This window comes from Nyctereutes procyonoides, unplaced genomic scaffold (genome assembly GCF_905146905.1).
Source record: "Nyctereutes procyonoides isolate TBG_1078 unplaced genomic scaffold, NYPRO_anot_genome, whole genome shotgun sequence".
Lineage (NCBI taxonomy): Eukaryota > Metazoa > Chordata > Mammalia > Carnivora > Canidae > Nyctereutes > Nyctereutes procyonoides.
The window spans coordinates 19,777,045-19,796,593 of NW_026575125.1; the positions used below are offsets into that span (position 1 = coordinate 19,777,045).

Below are 19,549 nucleotides of genomic sequence, written 5' to 3' on the forward strand. Positions count from 1 at the left end.
GTTGCTTAGATCCATTAATTCATCTGGGGTTGCAAAACGGTGATATTCTAATTCCATCAAGGCTTCTTCATTTATTTGTGGAATTATTAAAAGAAAATTCCCTTCATCAGCTATTTGTTTAGTCTGAGGAACAGGTCATACAGGATCAGTGCTTCATCTTTCCCTTCACTAGTTTTCAAAACAGTGAGTTGGTTCTCTACCATTTTGCAAAGGTGATCACTTTTAAAATTCAAAATATAATACACATACTATAAAATTCACTCAATTGCACAATTCACTAGTTTCTAGTATATTAACAAAGCTGTGCAATCGATCATTTTTAAAAGTGTCATTATAAACTCACAAACATACTTGGTGAGTTTCATTTCACAGCAGATATTCTTTTGACATTCAAAATTTTTCATCTTTAGCCAACTAGAGCCTCTTTAAACTGGCCCCTGAGACCTTTTGACACACTCCTAGTAATTTTGACATTTTCTTTTCTTGCTTTCTGTTATGAGGAGATATTCCTGGTTCACTATGTACTTTTCTGCTCCAGCCTAGGAATCAGTCATTTCTTCCAGAAACCCTGGTTCTGTTAGTGGAAAATTGTATATAGAGGCTTCAGTCTGTGAAGCCGACTGTCGGTCACCCGACAGGTCATTGTTTCTAGGCCTCACATATCGATTTTCACCTTTTTAGTGGAGCTAATTTGTTTGCTGTGTTCTATGATTTATAATCCATGAGAATTTGGCTATTGGTGACTTTCAGGAACTAAACAATGTCTTATTCAACTAATGACTTGTGTGAAAAAATACTGTTTGAAAATCACCTAATTGTCAGTCACTGTTTATTTCCCTTGGGGAGGGTGTGTGGCTTAAAGGCTCAGATTAAAAATTCTTACTTGACATTAATTATAGCCAGCTGAATTCCAACATGATGCAACTTGCTCATGTTAAGATAAGTATGACTTAAGTATCAAGTATCAGATAAATGGTTCATTTCTATAGGGCATGCTTAGTTCAATAAAACTAGGGCCTTTCTAGGGGAAAATGAATATTTTTCAGTCTTTGGGATATGAAATAATGAATTACCACAACTTCATTCAAGAAGGTCTCTATTTTCTAAGGCAGTAATTTATGGTTTCCCATTTGGATTTTCATCAGTCGGTGATGTGGAGTGAAAATCAACAACTTCTTTTCTTCTTTTTTTTTTTAACAGCTTCTTTTCTGACTAATCTTTCTCTGGAAAAGTGATTGAAAAGCCTCGTATTATTTCTGGCTCAAGGACCTATAAACATGTCAGAGATTTTAGTTAAGTTATTAAAACACTGTCAAAACCTTGAGTAGATGCTTTTAACTACCTGATATACATTAACAGCTCTGAAGAAACAAATAAATTTTAGCACATAACCCAAACCCATCTAACTACATTGAAACCATCTATCCTGTATTCACAGCATATACCTTTGAAATATTCTGTTCTCCATCTACCTAAATAAAATTTCCTTTTATTGTGTGCTTATTTAAGCAAGAAAATGAAAGCACTTAAGAATGTTTTTATTCTGCCACACACAGCCTCCTTATTCGCAGTTCCCAAGGGCAAGCACCACATCTTTTGACTCTCCGTGCCCAGAATTCTATGGGTCCCAGATACGAAAACAGTGAACAAAAAGTATCAATGCAAGATAGGCTGTCCTTCAAGTGCCACGTTGTCAGGTCCTGAATCACTCAGTGCTTGATTACCAAATGCTTTCATTGATGTTAGGTGTCCTCTAGCTCCAACTATGAACATTTTCATCAACTATGTTTTGTATGTTATTATAACACTGAACAATTTCTGATCTCTGCTGTTTATACTTTCTTTGCTCCTTCATTTTGAGTATTTTATATTCAGTGTACTTCTAGTAAAATGATTTTTATCATGCAGCGTTGTTTATGGCCTTCTATAAATGGATTTGAAGTACAAGTTACTTTCCCTTTTTTGACAACTTAAAAGAAGTATAGTTGAGCTCATCTGTACAATCATGTGTAGGGTATTTGTTGTACTGCAATGAAGTTTTATCTAATGTAATTAACAGAACTAGGCCATTGTTTCCTTGTTTCCCAACAATTTAACAGTCTCTTTTGCATGAAAAGTAATGGCACAGGGCTCTTGAAAAGTCTGAAGACCTAAACTACTTCTGGACTTCTAAATTGAGGAAACATCTTTTTCATTTATAATCCTTGATACTCTTTTTTGTAGTGCTTTCTACTGGTGTACTTAGAAGTATTTGATGGTAATGATGGAAGAACTAACAAGAATGCTGACATTAGGTTTTTGTATTCATGCTGCTTATAGCTACATGGTGATGAGACCCCATTCTTGACATACCATAGCATTAAATGGAGGCCATTGGAAAGTACTTAAAATACTGGTTATCAATTTTTTGAAATCATATTAGTGTGCACACACAAGCTATTTCTCATTTTTTTACTTGACAAAAGTTAGCTTTATTTACCTTTCTGTGAATACAGTCTGTATCACAACGTAATGCAATTTTCTAGACATGGCAAAGACATGTTGTCATTCTTTCTCAAAAATGAAAGGAAATTTAATCTCTTGTAAAAAATCAAAGGTAAAGCCTGGAAGGGAAAATTATCATCCAGTACGTCCTTTGAGATTTCTTGTTATTATACCTTTGTTTTTCCTTCTTGAAAGCATTTTATAACTGTAAAATGTCTGAGGGAGTGGACAGTTTGCATTCTGGGAGTTTTAAAAAGTTATGACAGGAACCTAAATACATGGCCTCTGTATTTAAAGAGACTTCACATCAATATGCTATTTGCTTTATAACCTTTGTGTTCTTCACTGTTTAAAAATCTTTTTAGTGAATTAAAGAAAGAAAGCATGTCAGATTCTGGATTAATATAAGGATTACATCGTTTAACTAGTAACTTATAGTTTGGGTCCCAAGTTCAGTATGGAAAGAGCGTAAAAATTTAATGGAAACACAAATACACATTTTTGGAGTTGATAGATGCTTGTTTATCAAATACGTATTTTTCTTTTTCTCCTAAGTCTTTTTAAACTTTAAAAGGCTTAGTTTGTAAAAAAAATCCATACCCGCTTCTGCTGCCTCTCTATATTACAAAATGTGAAAAATTCATTATTTATGAAACAATTACACAAGACTTAAATTTCATAGGCTCCCAAACTCTGAAATACAGATATATAGAAAATATACATTAAAAAATCCTGTTCATTGCAATGTGCGAAACCAGTTTGAAAAGGTAACCCTTTTCCTCATCTTTGTATCCTGCAAACTAATAAAATAAGTTAGGTTCTCTGACTGAATGCTTGTTTAAAAAAAAATTAAACGGTTTGATAGTAGCTGTAGGATAACCCTTCTCCCCCTTCTCTGTGCCCACACACCCATTTAGACTGGCAAGCCTATTTTCATTTATTTCAAAGATTTTTTTTCTTTCTTTTTTTTTAAGTGAAGGCAGGGGACGGCGGGGATTGCTAAATTTATCTTCTCCAGCCACAGGGATGAAGAAAACACATTTACTGCGGGCGGGGGTCTGAGGGCCTGCAAACAACTCGAGCAGGCGCCTCGGCCAAGACGGGCGCGGAGAGGCGGTAGGTCTCCGGGGAGGGCCCGGGGGGCGGCCGAGGCCCACGGGAGATGGTGGGGGGCGACCAGGCCGGGTCGGGTGCCGGCCGCCTGCCTCTCCACGGGGTCGACGGACCGCGGCCCCGCGCAGGCTTTACGGCCGAGGCGGCGGCAGCGGCGTGTATGTAGCGGCGGCGGCTGCGGCGGCGGGCGGGAGCGCGGAGGAGGTGGAAAGAAGGGGGGCGCTGTCACGGAGACTCCGGCCGCCGGAGACCCCGCCACAGCAAGGCCACTGGGCTCCCCGGTCGCGGAGCGTGAGCGGCGCCGACCCGGGGCGCCAAGGGGACACACCGGGCGGAGGAGGGGGCCTATCTACCCTTCCGCATTTTCCTGGGTCTCTCTCCCGGGCGGTGACGTGACGTGCTGACGGCGGGCCCGTGCCGGGGAGCTGGGCCGCTTTTTGTCAGCTCCGAGCTCGGCCCCTCCTCCCTCCCTCCGCCCGCCCCACCAGCCGGAGCCCGGCCCAGTGCTCCAGAGAAAGGCCGGCCTGCAGCACCCGCCACCGTCGCCGACCGCCCGCACGCCCGTCCGGTGAGTTCCGGGCGCCGCCGCGGCCGTGGGGCCTAGCGCGCGCGCAGCGGCCTGGTCCCGGCCTGGTCGGCGGCCCGCGAGGCGCCCTTCCGCGCTAGGCCGGGCGGTGCGGCGCGTGGCGCCGAGCAGGCCCCGAGGAGGCCGCAGTTAGGCCCGGGGAGGAGCCCGGCTGCCCCGAGCGGCGGCGGAGGCGCGCTCCGTGAACGGGCGGGGGTTGGGGGAGGGTCGCCCGGTGGCCCGGGAGGCGGCGGAGGGGCGTCGGGTCGGCGCCGCGGCCTGCCCGGGGCACCGCGCGGGGGCGAGGCCTGGCAAGAAGGCGAAGGCTGCAGGCGTGAGGTGAAGGCCGCAGGCCGGCCGGGCCGATTTTCGCTATGTAAATATCGGCGAGGGGGGGAGGGACGGGGGACAAGATGGCGGCGGCTCGGCGCCTGCTGCAGGGAACGATTGAGGGGGTTGTCGGGAGGGGGAGCCGCCATCTTGAAGGCGGCGTCTGAAGAGAAAATTCCGCTACAGCCCGTGAGGGGGGGTCGAAGAGCGGGCGGCGGCGGCGGCGGCGGCTCCGGTGACGGGCCCCCGAGGCCCGGCACGGCAGCCTGTGCGCGCGGAGGGGGCGTGCTTGCTCCCCACAGCGGCCATTGCCCTTGCCGCCATGATGGGCGCTCAGGCTCTAGGCGCTCGGCGGCAGCGCCACCTTGCTGCCCTGCCTTCCGCAGCCCCGTGACTGGCTGCTGCTTCCGCTGCATTTTAACTGAGCTGCCGCAGGCGGCCATCTCGTCCCTGGGCGTCCCTGGCCCTGCGCCTTTCTCCCGCTCCTGGAGCAACCCGAGGGATGTCGGGACGGGTGGCAGCCCAGGCATCTGGGCTCCCTACGGCAAATGGAACCCCACGACATTTTATTTTTACTGCACGTCGTACGTGGCTATTATGGTGCCCTCGATGCGGTTTTGCAGCACTCCCTGCTTTCTCTAGTACCCGAATAAAGAAATAAAAATAAAATTCGATAGGAACAGTTCTCATCACGCTTTTATCCAACGGGGGGAAAAGTGTAATTTGCACAACACGAAAACAGAGGAATAAATTTTTTAAGGAGTCTTTTGAACTCATTTATTTGAAAGCAACTTTCTAGAAAAGGTCCATTTAAGCTATTAGTGATCTGTTGGTATTAACTTTTTTTTTTGAGGAGTAAGGAGGTCAACGTTTTTTTATTTCCTTAGTCGTGCAGTATTTATTCATCTGCTTGCCATGGTTTTTTTAGTTTCTTTATTTGATTTGAAAAATTCTTAGGTGGCATTCCGTCCCTGAGAGGACTTTTTGCACACTGCAGAACTCCCGTGTAAACTTGGAACCCACTGTTAGCGATGCACTGTGCTCGCTGATAAAGATTAGAAAGGTTTTTATGCAGACGGTGGCTGCAAGAAGTTCGTTGTTCAGAGGCGGAGGAGTCCTGGTGAATTGCACTCAAGTGCTGCGGGGGAAAAGGTACAGCCAATTACGGGGGTTCCAGAGGAAGGCAGAGTTTGCATTTGGAGCGTGAGGAAAGGTTTCCTGAAGTAGGTGACATTTTTGAGGTTACTTAAGGATGGGGAGGGGGGCTTTGTTAAAGCAGAGGTAGCGGGTGGGGAAAGGGCATTTCAAGGGTGAAGTTTCTTCACAAAGTAGCAAGTATTTGAGAAAAACAAACGAGCCAGTATTTGTAGTTTGGCAGGAGTCGATGGTGAAGGTAGGGGGGTGATGAGATTTCTTGCTAGAGAAGGTGCAAGAGTTGGCTTGCCAGGTGGAGGGGCTTATACGTTGGGGGTGACCAGGGCAGCCCTTGCGTAGAAGGATGATAATACACCTGAGCTGGGCTTTATATTCACTTAGCAGTTCCATCGGACTAGGAAAAGTTTCGAAGTTGAGAAATAGAGTAGCAAGTGGATCAGTGTTTTCACTACCTGAATGATTATCAAAACTGTTCCAGAAGTTCAGCCAGTTTTGCTACCTTTTCAACGACCGGTTTGTACTAAAGAGCTGCTCCTCTTTTCTATCCTAACTTTTCACTCCAAATAACCTTTAGCTCCGAGTTATAATTTCACTAGTAAACAAAGAGTGAGAGGGTTCTAACTTTTCATTTACCATGGTTGAAAATTGCAGCACTAGTGTGTTTCGGATTACTTTACGAAGATGAGCAATGAACCTGTAAGTATTCTCATGGTAATTTTTTAAGAAGTCAGTTTGAAAAGTTAGAAGAAAGATTACTAAAAAGGCAGCAGCCTTCAAATGGTTTTTTGCAATCTCAGTTCTTTACTCTGGTGAGAGTGACTACCCTTTTGTTTGAGAGAGGACTAAGGATGTTAGCTAAGCCAGACCTTCTCATGTTTTGGTTAATATTTGACTGTCCTAGATTCACATGTGGGGAATGTGTTTCTTAGAATTTTATGAACTAAATCTATAGGTAGTATAAGTATTCACTAGAAAGGTGTTTGTTTTTCCATTTTCCTGGACTGCAAGAGGTCAAAGGACTGATGCTCCATGAGAGGACAGGAGGGATCTGAAGATTCTCATGTTTATCGTAAGGGGCCATGGTTTAGAAAAGTTGGAAAAACACTTGCATTTTAGGATGCTGACTAGAAGCAAGTTGCTAAGCTAGTGGGCAGTGGTTGTTGAGATGGTAAGGATAAACATAAACTTAGAAGAACCAGTTGCTTTATATCTTGACAGCTGGGAAGGACTCAGAGCTCTAAAAAAAAAAAAAAAAAGAATTGAATAGCTGCACACACAGTGCAGCAGCAGTAGATGTTCCATTATAGGAAGAGTAGATGGTTAAGATTGAGACAGGTTGTATAGTTAAGACTGATAAATGAATGGGTTAGAAGGATTACTATTGAAAACCATTAAATATGAAATGTTATTGCCTGAAAGGGTAGACCTTGATCTGGAAAACTGGTGTAACACCTTATTACCCAATCATTTTGGATAAATGAAGTGTTGGTTCTTAATTTGTGTGTATATTTCCGATAGATGCAAGTTTCCTTTTTAAAAAACATGCCACAGGGCATTAAAAATTTTTTCTTTTCCACATTGCTCTTTGTAAATGCTTCCTCTCTAACCCCATCTGGACAAATAATTGTCATGGATGACCTTCTTTGTGTATTTGTGTTTGTGCACACTGGCCATTCCAGACTTGATTTTTTTTACTCAAACTCCTCCACCCGTCCTTGAAACCCCTCAGCCTCACAAAGATTACCTAAACTTTTGCTTAAACCAGAAGATACACAACAATCTGATCTAAGCATTTGAGTTTCCTTCCTTTCCACTGCACATTCTTCCTCTGTCTCTACCTAGGCTTTCCTCCTGTTCTTTCCCTGCAGGAAGAATTGGCCTCCTTCATGCCCACAACTGCTCTGCCTGTTGGCTGCCGCCGCCCCCCCCCCCCCCCCCCAGCCTGGGACAGGGCTCTCAGTGATTTTGCTGTTGCATCATTGCCCTCTAACTCTGCTAGTGCCTTTCCCGCGCTCCTTAGAAACATTCCTAGCTTTCTTTGCTCATCTTACAAAAAACCCTCACTTGTCTTCTCAGTCCCTTCACCATTACTTTTATTTCTTTTCATTGCACTTACTCCTGAATCCACTATTTCAGAAATTGGGAAACCTTCACAACATGTATCAAATAAAAGTGTTCTTTGTTTCAGAAACTCTCTGTGCATTGTCTCCGTTTTCTATCATGGAATTTCCCTCAAGGTCAGTCCTCTGTCCTTTTTCTTGAATTTCCACCCTTGGTTTTAGTGTCCTTTACCATGCCCACCCTCTTTTCTAGCTTCTCCTGTAGTATTTCCAGTTGCCTACTGACCATCTCGATCCAGGTGTGTTACTGTCTCAACATGGCTGAAACCAAATTTATGTGGCATATTGGAGATGTCCAGTACTATTTGTAGAGTCTTTTTTCTTATTTTTTTAACCCTCAAGTCTCGCTGTCTAGCTTTTTTTCTTGTTATTGGCACTATTGTTTTTCCAGGCTCATTCTTCTTTGTCTCGTATCAGTGTGGACAACTTTAATTTAGCATTTAACCTATTATGTTTTAACTGTATATTTATATTTTTTGTCATCTTTTCTAAACTCTGAATGTAGGGGATCCCTGGGTGGCTCAGTGGTTTGGCGCCTGCCTTTGGCCCAGGGCGTGATCCTGGAATCCTGGGATCGAGTCCCATGTCGGGCTCCCTGCATGGAGCCTGCTTCTCCTTCTGCCTGTGTCTCTGCCTCTCTCTCTCTCTCTCTCTCTCTGTGTCTCTCATGAATAAATAAGTAAAATTTTAAAAAGAAAAAAAACAAAACTGTGAATGTAGAGACGGGGTCTTCTTTATTCTTATCCTGAGCAGTAGCTGGCACGTGATCATTATCTCTAAAAACAATTATGTCAGTTATTGGTGACAAAACTTCTTGTAGTTTGATTAGTTTTCAAGTATTAAAGCATCTAGTCTGTGTGTCCTTTGACCAAGGAGTGTACATTTTAAGGCACACTACATGAGCTCGGTAACCCCTTCCCCCACTGCTTAACTTTTTGGGGTTATGTGATCAATCTGTTTTTATTCCTGTCAAATTATTTTCCCAAACAACTTTTTAAATGTCCAGGTATCTTGGGGCACCTGAATGGTGCAGTTGGTTAAGTGTCTGGCTTTTGGTTTTGGCTACAGTCATGATTTCAGTATCCTGGGAACGACTGGTTATGATCTCAGGATCCTGGGACCGATCCCTGCACAAGGCTCTTGAATTCAGTGCAGAGTCAGGTTGAGATTCTCTCTTCTTCCTCTGCCCTTTCCACTAGGGCATGCTGTCTCTCTAAAATAAATAAATCTTTAAAAATAAATCCGGGTATCTCATAACTGTATTTGGAGGAAGCACACTTTAAGGAAATCTCAATGAGAAGTAGGTATAGGATTTTTTAAAATACATTTAACATTTTTAAATTGTGAAATATTTTCAGAACTGAAGAGCAAGTATCACCCAGATTTAACAGAACTTAATAGCTTATTAAGTATTTCATAACTTTTTTTTTGAAGAAATAAAATCTTACAGATTGATTTAGAGTGCCCCCCCCATCCCATTCCTCTTTTTTGTGCAAGAAGTAACAATTGTTTTAACATGTATGTACCAAAACTATTATCAGGTATTGGTTTTGGTGTTTTAACTTTACATAAATGGCATCATACTGCATATGTCATCTCGTATTTTTTTCACTTAACATTGTGTATTTGAGATTTATCCATTTTGTATGTGGATCTAGTTCAGGAGTTCTCAAAGTGTGCTCTAGGAATTCCCAGGGTTCTTCTCTAAGATTCTTCTGGCCACATTCCTATGTGCACTGCATGAGTGCTATGCAGAGGCTACATGATACATGATGTCATAATAGGTTGAACACAGAAGCCAGTTATGGGAATCCAGCTGTCCTCTAGTAAGCCTCTCTTTAAAGAGATTGCAGAAATGTAAAATAATACTACTCTTTTCACTGATTTGTTTTGAAAAATAATTATTTTAAAATAAGTGTTATATTTATGTATAGTTGGTTATTTTTAATGAACTAATATTTTTTAAATGTTTCATCTGATTTGTAATAAAAGTATCTATAGATAGAACCCACATAAAGAAAAATTGTTTGAGGTTCTCAATTTTTAAGAATGTAATAAAGGGGTCCTAAAACCAGTAAGTTTGAAAACTGATCTAGCTCATTTTACTTGTATTTCAGTGTATAAATATACTGTGGTTTATTTATCTATTCTTATGGAGGGGCCATTATGTTGTTTGTAGTTTTGGGCAGTTTCAAACAATGCTGCTGTGAACATCTTATACAGGGTTCTCTCTTGAGATTATAGATGTAGAGTTGCTACATTCAAGAGTACATTTGTCAACTTTACTGGGAATTGCCGAATCATCAAATCATGTTCTATCCGACACTCCCACCAGTCCGACACTCCCACCAGCTGCCTATGAGCCTCTATTTCTGGAGACTACTGCCAAAAGATTAGCCTTTGCAATTTTTTCCAATCTGTTGAGTATAAATTGTATCTCATTGCTATTTTCACTTTGCATTTCTTAGATTACTATTGAGGTTGAGCTTTTTCCTCCATGTATTTATTGGCCATTTGAATTTTCTATGAATTGCTTGTGCCTATCCTTGGGTCTATTTTTCTATTGGCTTGTTCCTTTTTCTCATTGGTAGATGGATATTCTTTTTATATTCTCAGTACTAATGATTTGTAATTTTACATACTGAAAATATCATTTCCTAGTTTGTGGCTTATCTTTTAGTTTGTGTAGGATTTCTTCATGTGAAGGTAGTCCGTTTTCTCAATCTTTTTTTTCCTTGATGGCTTATGTGTTTTTTTTTATCTGTAAGAAATTCTTCCCTTACCCCAAGGTCATACTGATACTGTGCTTTTTCATATTAGGTCATTAGTTCATCTGGGATTTTTTTTTTCTCTCATGTGATGTAGGGATCTAGTTTTATTTTTTTAAATATGGATTCATTGAGTAATGCAGTTTTTCTCCCCACTGATTTATAACGAAACTCCTGAGGTTTATTGTAGTCTCATATATACACATCTGTTTCTAGTTTCTCTTCTGATTTCATTGATCTGTTTGAGTCTATATCTGTACCACTCTGATTGAATACTGATTGCTTTATAACCAAATCTTTTTTTTTCTTTATGTTCTTTTTCTTCAGGACTTTTAAAGCTGTTTTCTTTGTGTTTGGATCAGTTTGTCAATGTCTATGAAAAACTGTCAGATTTTTATTGTATTTGTGTCATATTTATAGAATAAATATATAGACACATATAGATGCATGCTAAACAGGTGGAGCTGGGATTTGAATCTTAGCATGCACTGCTGCTTTACATAAAGTTCTTGCACAACTTTTGTTAGATGTTTTTTGCTGGATACTGTGCAATATTTGTTGTAAATAGGATTTTGTTATTATTTAGTTATTGCTAATGTATAAGGAACACTACCGACTTAAGGTATATTCATCATGTAACCTTGCTGATTTTTGTTCTTACTGTAGTTCATAGACTCTGAGATGCACTTTTCCCCCGTACATTTTAGCATTTATAAAATCAAAATAGGTTTTCAATAGGTTGCTTTATAATCATTGTTGTTCAGGCAGTAGTCATGATGTGTATTACATTGCATACACATGCACACAGTTGGTCAAGACTCTTCACTTTGTCATCACCTAAATTTTAAATGAGTATGTGCATTGTTGTGCTGTTTACTTCATGGCAAACAGTACAACTGAGGGCAGAAGAAATTGTGAAGTGGATATCTGACTGGAAAGAAAATCCTGTAGATAATGGAGCATTTTAAGAAAAGCTGTGTCACCAACAATCCTCTTGGCAGAGGACAATATTGTTAAGAAAGATTGAATGAATAGCTTTGAGGGAAAAAAGCAGTCCAAGATAGGACCTTGAATGTGAAGTTTTAGGAATTTCCAACCAGTTTCCTTTTGCTTCTGTTTTTTTTTTGTCTATATATTTGCAAGATATGATAAACTGTGTATAAGTCTAAAAGAATGGCCTCAATCTAAAATGAAAATTCTGAATAAAGTATGGCATCAGTTTAATTGGCAGTGCTTTTTCTTAGTTGTATGTAAACAAGGGTGCATCTTAGAGTTGGTAATCTTTAGATTGAATGAAATGTGTGAGTAATAACAGTTAATAAATCTTTTGTATTTTCTTTTTTTTTTTAAGATTTTATTTATTCATGAGAGATACAGAGAGGGAGGCAGAGACATAGGCAGAGGGAGAAGCAGGCTCCATGCAGGGAGCCCGATGTGGGACTTGATCCCAGGACCGCGGGATCACACCCTGAATCGAAGATGTTCGTTCGCTCAACTGCTGAGCCACCCAGGTGTTCCTCTTTTGCATTTTCTAAGTAGTTGAGTGTCAATCATGAAGGTTTTATTTTTTATTTTCCATTAGATTTTGCCTCCTGTTTCTTTTTTATTATTTTTTTTGGAACTGCATTAACTAATGCATTTAGCACAGTGTTGAATGGAACCATTGGTATCAGGCATCCTTCTGTAAGTACTTTAACGGAGTGCTTCTAATATTTTATTAAAAATACTGTAGTGGGGTTTTTTGGAGAGGGTAGATATTATTTATTAGTTTATTTTCTATTTATTATTTTAGAGTTTTTGTCTTAAATAGTTGATTTTTCTAATGCTTTTACTGCATGTTGGTGTGATGAATTGCATTTTTTTTTTTTTTTGTAATGTAGGCTCCATGTCCAGCATGGCGCCCAACATGGAGCTTGAACTCACTGGAGATCAAGACCTGAGCTGAGATCAAGAGTTGGACCCTTAACCAACTAAACCACCCAGGCATCCCTAGATTTTCTATTTTAAACTGTTTTTGGATGCCCTGGATATTTGCATCCCTTCATTGTTGCCATATACTTTTCCTTTTTTGGTGTAGTCTTTGTTTTGTTTTGATAACAAGCTTATGGTAACTTCATAAGATGAGTTATATTTTGAAACAAGTTATATTTAATAGGGATGCTCTGTTTCTTGAAAGTTAGAATTTATCTGTGAAACTGGTATCTTTTGTGATTTGGTTTTTGATACAGTAATAGTTTCATGGTGATAAGTCTTTTTGGCTTATCTTGAAGGTTTTCTTGTTTATACAAAAGGAATAATATTTTAGAAAACTATAAATTTTCAAATATACTGGTATAAAATATAGGCTTTTATAATGACTTTAAAATATTAATTTCATTAATTTCTTTTTTTCTGACCAGTACTACCAGTAACTTGCCAGTATTATTAAAGCTTTTCAAATAGTTCTTTCATTGATCCTTTCTGTACCTGCTGATATGATTAATATTTCTTTTCTTCTATTTATTGGAATTTATTCTGATATTTAAAATATTTAAGTGGAAAGTTTAGCTCATTGATATTTAATCTCTGTTCATATACCTTTTAAACTATAATTTTTTCTCTGAACTATAACTAGATGCTGTGATTTTTTTTTAAGATTTTATTTATTTACTCATGAAAGACACAGAGGGGCAGAGACATAGGCAGAGGGAGAAGCAGGCTCCCTATGGGGAGCCCCATGTGGGACCCAATCCCCAGACCCTGGGATCACGCCCTGAGCCAAAGGCAGATGCTCAACCACTGAACCACCCAGGCATCTCTAGATGCTGTGATTTTGACATTAATTGATTTTTATTATTTCTAAATATACTGTGATTTTCAGTATTTTCTTATTGCCCATTGAATTATTTAGAACTTCATTTTCAAATTTATGGGACTTTTTTTGTTTCTCTGATATTTATTTCTAATATTATTATAATTGGTTAGCATTGATATGTAAAAATTAATTGTATTTCTCTATACTAACAACAAATAATTTGAAAATCAAATTAAAGCCAGTACCTATTACTCAGCCATAAAAAAGAATGAAATCTTGTTATTTGCAATGATATGAATGGAGTTAGAGAGTATTTTTCTTTTTAAGGATTTTATTTGTTCATGAGAGCACAGAGAGAGAGAGAGAGGCAGAGACACAGACAGGGAGGAGCAGGCTCCGTGCAGGAAGCCCAACGCGGGACTCGATCCCAGGACTCTGGCATCATGCCCTGAGCCAAAGGCAGATGCTCAACTGCTGAGCCACCCAGGTGTCCTGGAGTTAGAGAATATTAAGCTCAGTGAAATAAGTCAGAGAAAGACAAATACCATATGGTTTCACTCATATGTGGAATTTAAGAAACAAAACAAGCAAAGGGGGGAAAAGGAGAGAAGCAAACCAAGAAACAGACAACTATAGAAAACGAACTAGTGGTTACCAGAGGAGAAGTGGATGGAGGGATGGGCTAAATAGGTGATGGGGATTAAGGAGTGCACTTGTGATGTGCACTGGGTGTTGTATGGCAGTGTTGAATCATTGTATTGTGTACCTGAAACTAATACTGCAGTATGTGTTAACTGGAATTTAAATAAAAACATACTAAGACCTTTAGTAAAAGCTTTACTAAGAAGTAAAACAACTAAATTAGTGGGGAGAGTTACAATGTCCATGGATGAAAAGTCTCAATATTATAGAGACATCAGTTATGATATACAGAAATTCAATGCAATACCAAAGAAAACTCCAACAGAACTTTTTTTTTTTTTTTTTTGGATAGACCAATTCTCAAATTTATATGGAAATGCAAAGGGCCAGGAATAGCAAAGGCAATCTTGAAAAAAAAGTTGGAAGACTTACACTACTATATATCAAAGCTTATTATAAAGTTATAGTGATTAAAACAGTGAACACAAAGCCAGATTGATCAATGGAATACTCTGAAAGCAGACCTACATATATAAGGTCAACTGATTTACAACAAAAGCGTATTGGGATTTCGATTGAATGTAGAGGCTAATTCAGGGAGAATTGAAACTATTCAACATTGAAGAACAAAATTTTTTTAAGGTTTTTATTTAAATTCCAGTTAGTTAACATATAATGTATTATTCCCAAACACCTATTTAACCCATTTCCTCACCTACCTCCCCTCTGGTAACCATCAGTTTGTTCTCTAGAGTTGAGTCTGTTTCTTGGGGTGCCTGAGTGGCTCAGTCGGTTGGATGTCTGACTCTTGGTTTCAGCTCAGGTCATGATCTTAGGATTGTTAGATTGAGCCCCGAATTGGGTTCCACACTCAGCAGGGAGTCTGCTTGAGATTCTCTCCTTCTCCCTCTGCACCCTACCCCACCCTCTGTGCTCATGTTTATTTGCACTTCTCAAAAAAAAAAAATTTTTTTTAGAGTCTGTTTGTTTGCCTCTCTTACCCCCTCCTTTGTTTATTTCTTAAATTCCACATATGAGTTAGATCATATGGTATTTGTCTTTCTCTGATTTATTTCGCTTAGCATAATACTCTAGCTCCATCCATGTCATTGCAAATGGCAAGGTGTCATACTTTTTTATGGCTAATATTCCATTGTGTATATATACTACATCTTTTTTTTTAAAAGGTTTTATTTATTCATGAGAGACATAGAGAGAGAGAGAGGCAGAGACACAGGCAGAGGGAGAAGCAGGCTCCATGCAGGGAGCCTGACATGGGACTTGATTCCGGGTCTCCAGGATCATGCCCTGGGCCGAAGGCAGGCACCTAACCACTGAGCCACCCAGGGATTCCCTACATCGTCTTTATTCATCAGTTGATGGACACTTGGGCTATTTCCATAATTTGGCTATTGTAGGTAATGTTGCTATAAACATTGAAATGCATGTAATCCTTTGAATTAGTATTTTTGTATTTGGGTAAATACCTAGTAGTGCAACTGCTGGATCATAGAGTAGTTCTATTTTGAACTTTTTGGGGAACCTCTATACTGTTTTCTACCATGACTGTACCAGTTTATATTCCCACCAACAGTGCAAAGAGGGGTCCCCTTTATCCACATCCTCATTAAACCTGGTGTTTCTTCTGTTGATTTTAACCATTCTGACAGCTGTCAGGTGATACCTCGTTGTAGTTTTTTTTTTTTTCTCTAAGATTTTGTGTATTTATTTGAGAGAGAGCAAGAGCACAAGTGTGGGGGAGGGGCAGAGAGAAGCAGACTCCCTGCCAAGCAGGGAGCCAGATGCAGGGCTGGATCCCAGGATCCTGAAATCATGACCTGAGCCAAAGGCAGACACTTAACAGGCTGAACCATCCAGGCACCCCTTTCATTGTAGTTTTCATTTGTATTTTCCATAATGATCAGTGATGTTAAACATCTTTTCATGTGTCTATTGGCCATCTGTATGTTTTCTTTGGAAAAATGTCTTCTGCTCATTTTTGATTGGATTATTTATATTTTAGGTGTTGAGATGTGTAAGTTCTTTATATATTTTGGATATTAATCGTTTATCAAATACGTTATTTGCAAATATTTTCTCCCATTCTGTAGGTTGCCTTTTAGCTTTGTTGATTGTTTCCTTTGCTGTCCAGAGCTTTTTATTATGATCATGTCCCAACAGTTTATTTTTGCTTTTGTTTCTCTGCTCTGAGGAGACATCTAGAAAGAAGTTGCTATAGCCTATGTCAACCAGTTACTGCCTGTGTTCTCTTCTAGGATTTTTATGGTTTCAGGTCTCGCATTAAGGTCTTTCATCGATTTTGAATTTATTTTTGTGTATGATGTAAGAAAGTGGTCTGGTTTCATTCTTTTACATATAACTGCCCAGTTTTCCCAACACCATTTGTTGAAGAGACTATCTTTTTCCCATTGGATATTCTTTCCTGCTTTGTCCCTATTTGTCAAAAAATATAGTTGTGGGTTTGAAGAGCAAAATTGATTTATCTATACATTTGTGTTTTTTAATCACAGAGTTTTCAGGTATTTTTATCAGTGGAATTTAAATGTATTACATAAGAAAGCTTTTGTCTTCAAGTCTATTTTACACTAGCACACTTTATAAAGTTATACTGATTGTAGTTTTTCAGTTGATTCTTTTAGATTTTCTAGGTAGACCATATATAAATAAGTAAAATTTATTTTAAATAATAATTATATCTTGTATTTTATTATCTTACCTAATTGCATTGGCTATAAATTTCTATGTAATCTTAATAGTAGTGTTAATGGGTGTGGTGTCCTTGTCTTTTTTTTTTTTTTTTTTTTTTTGAGAGAGAGAGAGTGAGAACAAGTGGGGAGTGCAGAGGGAGAGAATCTTACACAGGCTCCACACCCACAATGGAGCCCAATGCGGGGCTCAATCTCACAACCCTGAGATAATGATATGAGCCAAAATCAAGAGTCAATTGCTTAACTGAGCCACACAGCCCCCCCCCCCCATTCCTATTGTGTTTTTTAACTCTTAAGAAAATATCTTTCTGGGGAGCCTGGCTGGCCCAGTCAATAACATGTGACTCTTCCTTTTTTTTTTTTTTTTTTTCATGTGACTCTTCTTGATCTCGGGATTGTGAATTTGAGCCCCATGTTGGGTGTAGAGATTACTTAAAACCTTTAAAAAAATATCTAGGGGATCTCTGGGTGGCGCAGCGGTTTGGCGCCAGCCTTTGGCCCAGGGCGCGATCCTGGAGACCCAGGATCGAATCCCACGTCAGGCTCCCGGTGCATGGAGCCTGCTTCTCCCTCTGCCTGTGTCTCTGCCTCTCTCTCTGACTATCATAAATAAATAAAAATTAAAAAAAAATAAAAAATATCTATTACAATTTAACTGAGCAGTTTTGAATATAAAGTAGATATTCTCAGAGTATGGGAAATCAGAATGGGACGAAAAAGGAGACATTCTAATTCATTATTAAATTATATCCCTGCCCAAACCTGGAGAGAATACTACCAAAATTAAAATAACAACAACAGAAATTAATGTTGAATTTCAACTTTTTGGCATCTATTGAGAATATTGGGATTTTCCTTTTTTGACTTGTTAATTTAGGCCATTATTTGACTCCATCTTTGAATTCCAGAATGACCATAGTTTGTCCAGGGGTGTGTGTGTGTGTGTGTGTGTTTACATGATGGATCACATTTGCAAACATTTCACTTGGGATTCATAATTAATGAAGTTTGTTGTTCGATTACATTTTTTTTTTTAAGCCAAAATTTTGTAAGAGAAAAAGCTTTTCTGTTCTGGCATAGTTCAGATAGCTTTGGGGAAAACTTAGAGCTTTCTGAAAGGATAAAATTTTCCTTTATTTAAAGAATTTTTTCCCCCAATTTCATGGTGATTGGGTTTTCCTTTATTGAGTTAATAATGGTAACTTACATTTCCCCTCAGTGTGCTAGCATAGAATTATAGGCTATTTTCTTACAAGATTTTCAATTTTTTTCTTTATCATTGCAAATTATGTATGTTTGTGCTTTCTCTCAGTCCCCACCCCCCCTTCAGATTATTATCTAATAGTATTTTACTGTCTCCCCAAACTTCTGAAAAGAGCCAGGTTTGGATTCTTTTGGTGGGGTATAAATTAGCTGGCTCCCTAACTTTGCTCCAGATAATGATCATGGAATTAATGCTGCTGATACTTAACCTGGAGCTGATACTCAGTGGAGCATGCCATTATTACTCATATAAGAAGCAGGTGTTCCTCATCACATCTTTCCCCTCCCCTTTTCTCCCCTCGACAGAGAGACAGAGAGAGAGAGACAGAGAGAGAGAGAGGCAGAGACATAGGTAGAGGGAGAAGCAGGCTCCCTGCCAGGAACTTTATGCGGGGCTTGATCCCAGGACCCTGGGATCACAGCCTGAGCTGAAGGCAGATGCTCAACCACTGAGCCACCCAAGTGCCTTTTTTTAAATTATTAAAGAATTTAATAAGTTATAGGTGCAAAACATACTACTAATTGTATTAGTAAAAAATCAATATAAAAACAGTCCATAATTCTGCAACTGTGAATTTAAAAATTTTGTTGTGGTTTTTGAAAAGCCTAGTGTTATATACTTGCCAGTATTTAACACATACAGAGAATATTGTTAGTGTCAGCACTGAGTTTACAGAACCTTGCAGACCCAAAGTAATGTATTTAGGTAAAACCATAATAAGCATGTGTTCATGCAGATGAAGGGAAAAATAGGATAAGTATTAGTTAAGTTATTGTGTTGGTGATCTGACAAGACTAATTTTAAGAAGTTTCATAGTTTAAGAATATTTAAAATAGTTTAAAAATTCTAAAGCTGTAACATGTATTACAGATTTATAAAACTATATTTATAAAACTAGTTACTAGAAAACTAAGGAGAGTACTTACTAGCTTGAATGAAGTAACATGACAGAATGCTTTAATCTAAAAGAAAAAAAAAACAAAATATACACCAGCAGAAAGATTTTCTAATATAAGGAGACATTACTCATTAAGAAGGAATTTGATAGGTAAAACCGTCAATTAACAACTACAGGAATAGTCAGTTCAGAGATGAATTAAAAGCCCAGTTTTGGGAAAGATGGCAAGTGCAAGAAAAAGGAAAAGGGGAGGAAACAGTGTCTGATAATACCAATCTTTCTTCATCATGTACTGTATTTGACAGAAATTTACCTTTTAAAAATGCCTCCCCACACACAGTTTTGTTTAACTATTCCATGTACAATGTAGTTTAATCTCCAGGTTTTGGAAAAATAAGGCTTTGAGAAGACTTACCATATTAGGACCAAATTTTAACAGGTTTTGAAAGTTCAAACTCTTAGACTTTAAACACAACTGTTAAATTCTTGATTGGCTCAGGATGGTTTTTATGGAAAAAACTAATCTGTAACAAAAACTTGGCATTGAAATTTTGAGCAAGTGTACAGAAGTTCCAAGTAGGACAGGGCAGGGAAGGACAGGGCTCTGACATTTACAACAGCAAGCATTTTCTCTTATTGTTACAGAAGGCAAGGCTGTTTGAAAACAAAATATTCAATAGGAATGGA

The 19,549-nt window shown here is 39.1% G+C and overlaps 1 protein-coding gene across 3 annotated transcripts in view; it reads left to right on the top strand.

The window, feature by feature from the left end:
* Positions 1 to 3,867: 3,867 nt before the first annotated feature.
* Positions 3,868 to 19,549, top strand: part of ZFX (zinc finger protein X-linked) — a 57,532-nt gene continuing 41,850 nt past the window's right edge. For 2 of the 3 annotated variants that reach the window (XM_055337845.1, XM_055337843.1), the window contains exon 1: positions 3,868 to 4,165. The gene's annotated coding sequence lies outside the window, so the exon portion shown is untranslated. Of the gene's footprint in view, positions 4,166 to 4,472; positions 4,539 to 19,549 lie in introns of those variants that run through there. The other variant, XM_055337846.1, reaches the window with a different exon arrangement.